The 6,581-nt window shown below is 50.6% G+C and overlaps 1 protein-coding gene across 2 annotated transcripts in view; it reads right to left on the bottom strand.

Annotated features, from left to right (window-relative positions):
- CFAP99 (cilia and flagella associated protein 99) overlaps positions 1 to 6,581 on the bottom strand; it is a 151,367-nt gene that overhangs the window by 22,602 nt on the left and 122,184 nt on the right. The window lies entirely within an intron of this gene.

Here is a 6,581-nt window from a genome sequence, read left to right as displayed (position 1 = left end):
TACCTCTCCCCCAGGCTGTGTGCAGTGGTGGGGAACCAGCCCCCCCCCCACTGCCCTCCAGACAGGCCATCCGCAGTTCCGTCCTGCTCCCCGGCCAGGGCCTGTGGCCACACATTCCCATCCCAGCTCTCAAGCTCCAAGCCCCATGCACCACCCCAGCTTGGCAGTTGGTTTTGTAATGCATACCATGGTTTGTAGCCTGCTAAAGCTAAAGCCTGATGACCTCAGCCCTGCCCAATTCCCTCCCTTCTTTCCTCACTATGGGGGCCTCAATTTCCCCCCACCCCCCACCCCAGGGTTACATGTAAGGGGCTGTGGGAGCTGGTCTCCACACTGCATGGCTGCCACATGCATGTGTGCAAGTACATGCACATGGTGCCCCCAGCCTGACTGCCCTCCTCCCACTCCCCCCAGCCCCTTGCAGGCTGGCAGTCTGCCATCCTGTAAGGGGAAACTTGCCTGCTCCCACTTTTTTCTCCTTTAAAGGAGAATATCTGCATTTTTCTCCTTAAAATGAGAAAATCCACTTTTTACCACGGTGGACAGAAAACCTGGATCCCTGCTCATGAGGCTCTATATGAACACTGCTCCCAAGTCCTAGCGTAAAATACATGAACTAGGGGCCTGCACTACAGTTAAACAAGGCATACAGAGGCCCTTGAGAAGCAGAGTCTATCTTAGAATAGCCCCCAAGCTATTACACAAATAGGTGGGCAGGCTTACAAACAGCTCAAGAACACAGGAGAGAAAAGGTAGCATCATGATGTTTATGCCTTCCTCCCTGTGGCAGGGCACTGTGTGCGCCTAATGAGGGCAGCCATTTTAGGTTCAGGGCTGCCCATATAAACAGGCCAGTTTAGCTGTAAGGAGTCAGCCAACAATACCACCTGGCCAGAGGGCTGCTGAGTTTCATCTGGTGGTAAGGGAGGAGCTGCAGGGGATGGTAAGGAGGCTCCTGGTCCTGGGTACGACATAAAACTGCACCCTGCCAGGAGTGGGTGGCCTGGTGGGGCTCCCAGTGGTGTGGGAGCCCCCAGGAAATGCCAGGCCAGTTACCACGGGTGAAAGGCAGGTTGGGGCGCCTTAACCCTTAGTCCCCACCACCAGGTGGGTTACCCCTTTATGTGTAGGGCCCAGGGGGTGGACCCCTAGAGAGAGTGAGGGGCTAAAGACTCAATACTGATCGAGAGAGTACCCTTGACTGGCCCATGCTGGGGCCAGGACCAGACTGGTCAAAAGGGCCAGGGGCCCACTGTGAGGAACGCCCGAGAGCTGAGGGCCAGGGGTTCTGACTGGCCTGGAGGTGGGCCAGTGCTGGTAGCCAAAGGTCCTGGGGGGGGGGGGCCACACCCGAGAGGCGAAAATGGCTTCAGGGAGCTACATAGCCCGTATGAAGGCGGATGAGGCAGCCTGATGAGAGGACTTAAGGTTGGGGTTCAATCAGAAGGATTCCGGGGCCCAGCATGGGGCCGGTGATGACAGGAACACTTAGATGCCATCTGTGAGGTTTGGGCTGTGGTGTAGGGGAGGAATGGAGCCACAGATAGCACCCCTTGGCATCGGGGCAAAAAAATGGGCAGCCTCCTGCTTAATTAACACCTTGATTAATTAATTAAGATCAAGGCCTGGCGGGCGAGAAAACGGGTGGTTAGCCCAAGAACAGGTGGTGGGCCATACTGAGATCGGCCCCGAGCAGGCCCCTGTTACACTGTCCTAAGTTCAAGAATGGAATAAATAAGAATCACGCCTCAAGTGTACAAACAGGTAGACAGCCCATTAGGACTTCTTTGGTTTTGCGGGATGCAGTGGTGAGAACAGGCAAATATTCAGAAGACTTTTTGTATGCTTAGTTGCCTGGTAAGAACTGGATTGTTTGTCCAAGTTGCATATCAGTACTGATTTCTAAACTGCAAAACTTTAGCAGGTAAAGCAGCATCTGATGTATACCCAGAGTTAATTCCTCCAGTGCTTTGCAAGCATTCAAAAAGTTGGTTTTGTAATAGATACCATGGTTTGTAGCCTGCTAAAGCTAAAGCTCAATGACCTGGTAATTTCTCAAATTTCATTTCCCATGTTGTTTAATATGATTCATAATATGCTTGCTTGATCTGCTGCTTTTGTGCTTGCACTTGAAAACAGTATTACAAGTAACCTGTTTGGTTGGGGACCCAATTAAACTCTAAGTGACACTAACTAAAGATGCAATTGTTCAGCAAAGCTTAGCCATCATACTTTAGCTGATTAGTACTAGCTTTTAATATAATGTAATTTGAGACTATGAATGCCAGGTACATGTAATTTTGTGTTGTGCACAGCAGTCTCTCAAGAATTCCAGCTATGTGACTCATTCTTCAATCCCCATAATTATTAATTAATTCTCTAGACGTAATCCCCACCCTGTGTTGTGTTTCAGTACAACCTGAGCAATGAATTGCTTACATTGACTAGAAAGATAATGCAGGATTTAGTCTCCGTAGAGTAGGATTAACACAAAACTAATGGTTTGTTTAGATCAAACAAAGCCACAGGAAATTACCCATCATCTGCGAATGGGCTAGCAGAGTGGTGCTCAACTTTTTAGAGGAGCGGCAGGGTGCCTAAACCTGGCTGTACTACAGGCCACCACTTCTCAGGGAAGAGAAAGGAGGGATCAAGCAGGGGCAGAGGGATATGGCTGCTAATGTCAGAGGGAGAGGAGGGAGAGATGAAGGAGGGAGAGACGACACGACAGCTAAACAAGACCAGCTCCAGCTTCTGGGTTGAGCACCACAGCACTAACATACAGGCTTACTGTGGTACTAGAAATAACATTACAGGCTTGAACACTAACTGATAATGCTGCTAAATACATGCACCAGCATATTCAGGGTGTGCTTTGCAGACACTTCCCTGTTGTAAATGTTTCTGGATTGTGATTGTTGGGGACGATGGCTGGAAAAGTCCTGTACTGTTTAGTTTTCTAAATGCCTATTGAAACCTTAAATCTTCTTAGCTATAGAGCAAGGCAGTCTCCATCAAAGTAAAGGACGTTTTCTTACTATCCCTATGTACTGGAACAAAACTACTGCTTACAAACAAGTGGTGAGGTTCATTTGGAGTCCACCATCTTTGGCATGGCTGTCTCTTGTCTTCTAAATATGTTTTCAACACAGCGGGGTAGAAAACTAGCAGAAGTTGTTTTTTATTTCAAGCATAGCACTGCCCACAGTATCAGCGCTATTTTAAATCTAAACCAAGCCCAAATTCCATTTGAAAGACCGCTTCACTCAAGACACAGAAAAACTTATCCAGCACAGTAAATAGTCCTTGAATAGACTGTAAAGACTCCTGCTCTTGATAGTATAGTATAGTGGTGTTCAACCTTTCCAGCACATGCACCAGATAAATGGAGTGCAGCTGGTCCGCTGGTGGGATTCGGAGCACAGGGCCAGGTCTATGGGCCAGACCTGGTGCATGGACCAACCCTGTGTGCCGGATCCAGGACCAGGTTCTGGGTTTGGGACTGTGCACTGGGTCTGGCCACAGATTGGCCCTGCATGCCAGGTCTGGGGTCATGAACTGACCCTGTGTGGTGTGTCTGGGGCTATGCAGAAGGTCCAACCGCATACCGTGTCTGGGGTTGTGTGCTCAGTCTGATTCTGTGTGCCATGTCCAGGGTTGTGCCCTGGGTCTTGGGCCATGTGCCAGGTCCAGGGTCTGACCCTGCACACTGGATCCAGCTATGGACAGGTCCCATTGAGGGAGTCCTTTGAGTAGGAGAGGCTGCCACAACTGGGCTTAAAGCCCCCCTGCCCCACTAGAGCAGCCTGTGCAGGGCAAGGCCGGCCTGGAAGGGAAGGGGTTTGCCCAGCTCAGTCCCTGAGCCCCAGCTGAGGGCTTCCCAGGAATAGCATGGGGATGGCTGGGGTATGGGCACAGGGAGCAGAACAGCAAGGGCTGGCACTGCTCAGAGTCACAAAGCAGTGGGTGGAACAGCTTCAGCTGGACTTATGTCCTGGTGCTGGGATGGAGCTGTAGCCGGGAGGGAGCTAGTGGGGGCAGGCAGGGGCTTCAGGTCAGGAGTGAGAGGCACTGGTGGGGCTTTCTTAAAGGAAAGAAAGATTAATGTTAAATGTGCAACTGGAGATAAATTTATGTATATTTAAAATAGTCTCCAAATTCAACTAACCAGAAAAGCTCTTCTTTTCTGCATCATGTTTCAATGTCAAACAATACAATTACACTCTCCTTGGGGACACTTCCTGGTGGACCGCGCCGAAAGGAGGAGGCGGGACTGAAGCAACGTGCTTATGGACTGAGGCGGCATGCTCACGGACCGTTACTCCTTAGAGGGAACAGGTGGCTCTGTTTCAGTGCCTGTACCACAGCTCAGGTGGCCGTATGATCCCCGTCTGGGTCTGAAAGGCGTACAGCCATGGGGCTGCAAGTCCAAGGGGCAGAAGTTGTTGCAGGTGGCAGCAGGTCACAGCCAGGCAGCAGCCCCCACTGCCAGACTGCTGCGGTGGGTAGACGGTGTAGAGACCATGCTAGGTTAGGGCTGCTTCAGCTGGCACAAGGGGCTAGTATCCAGAAGTATCAGCTGGCCAGGCCTCAGAAGCTCCTGAGGGCAAGTAGCCCTGAGCAGCTCACCTGGGCAGCTTTTTATACTGCTGGGGGCAGCACAGGTGCTGGCCCCAGCCTCTAGCTCGCCCTGGCTGAAGATCTGGGAGGAGCTGGGCAGGGTCAGTTTGCCCCAAGTGGCACAACTTGCCCCACACCAAAGTGCATGTTCAGGCACATGTGTTGAGGCACAAATCTCCGGCACAAATTTGTGCAGCTGCTATTTGAGCATAAGCTACACATCCATATGTGGATGCACCTAGTGTCCAGGAAGTGTGGCATCTCCGAAAGCAACCTGAATGAGAATTTCCTAGTGTGGCAGGACAGCTAGGCCCCAGACGCTTGCAAGGGTAGTAGCAAGACTGGTACTTCTTTACTGTAAATAGTTCTTTATAAAAGTTCCTGTAAATAATAGAATCTTGTTTCCATGCTGCAAGCCTCATCAACATACTACAGACTTCATGCAGCAGCTCACTTATCCTAAGCTTGTACAAATGCTATTTCAAGCATAAGTTACAGTGCTCCAACATTAGCTACTGCAAGTTTTGTAGCAGCTGTGAGAAGGTTAACACCAGACTCTGCCCCTTCTGCTTTCTGGGCCAGAGAAAAGTGGAAGCCACTATGACAGCCATTAGGGTACAACATCTTCATACTTTTATTCCAGTGAAGAAAAAACAGCTTCTCTTCCTAAGACAGCTCCCCAATTTTGGAGGGCTGATTTTAGGGAGAAAGATGTGTGGCATGTGAGTAAATATGGTAATAACAAATCAAGATGGGTAGGAGTGATATATTCTCTTATTTTTTTCTTCTGATGCCTTTATTTGTAAATTGTTTTAGTTTAGCTTTTAATCTCTTTGGGGACCTTCTCCCTGCATTTATGAATCACCCAGAACAGCTATGCAGATCATACAAAATATGATCATTTTAAGACAGCTTTTAAGCGGAAATATTTCTCCCTGATTTATCCCTATGCAATAAATAATCTAGGAGAATTATGAAAAGATGTAATTCCCTAAGATGTTATTAACTTTTAAGATATAGACCTAGCCTTGCCTAGTAGTGAATTAAATTTCAGGAAGAAAATTCTGATGTTAACATACTGGTTCAGCTAGAAATGAAGAACCATTTTAGTTATTTACTTGCAATACTTACAGTGATATGGAATTGATTCTGATTAACTAGAAAGCAACTGAAGTGGAGTCAGTTTCTTTCCCCAGAACCAGAGCCAGCCTTAGGGGTGGGCAACATCGCTGACCGTCTAGGGTGCTGTGGTCAGGAGGCACCAAACACCCCACTGCCCCACCCCACTGCAGCTGATCTCCACCCTAGGCAGGAGAAGCAGTGCATAGCCCAGCCCAGTAGGGGCTGGCTGAGCCCAGATGATGCCCCCCACCCCAGTGGGGTCCCCTTATGCACCCCTGGCTCAGCCATTTGGGGCAGCACCTCCACTCCCCCATTGTCCTGAGATCCTGGTACAGTGGGAGGAGAGACAGGCAGAGGGAGGTGGGGGGCCAGCCCCGTGGCCTCCTGATTGGCTTCCAGCTTTCCACTCCTCCCTTGCACAAACTCTCCCTTTCTGGCCACTGTCCCCACTAAGGTCTGTGTGCCTGTCCTGGCCCAGCCCGGCCCGCACCCTCCAGAGCATGGAGCAGGGAAGGATCCGGCTCTTCTCTGGTCCCCCATGCACTGCTCCCAATTCAGGTGATCCAGCCCTACCCCCAGTCCTAGCCCTGTGCCAGCTCAGGTGGCAGCAGGATTTATCCCTGCCCTGCTATGACAGCCCCCTGGGTTCAGCCCACTCCAGCAGCCCACTGTGGGGCAATGCAGGGCAGGGGCGGCACCATTTGTCCATGGCTTGGTGGGATCTGGTGTCCCTGAGGTACTGGTGTCCCTGAGGCCACTGCTCAGGAGAAGCTGGCTGGGCAGTGGAAGCAGGAGAGCACCTGCTTTAGCCCTGTGCCCTTGCCTGCCTGCCTCCAGCA

This window comes from Gavialis gangeticus, unplaced genomic scaffold, assembly GCF_001723915.1.
Source record: "Gavialis gangeticus isolate Ggan-Ray unplaced genomic scaffold, GavGan_comp1, whole genome shotgun sequence".
Taxonomy (NCBI): Eukaryota; Metazoa; Chordata; order Crocodylia; family Gavialidae; genus Gavialis; species Gavialis gangeticus.
The sequence above is the reverse complement of the archived record's forward strand: the minus strand, read 5'-3'. Positions and strand labels throughout refer to the sequence as shown.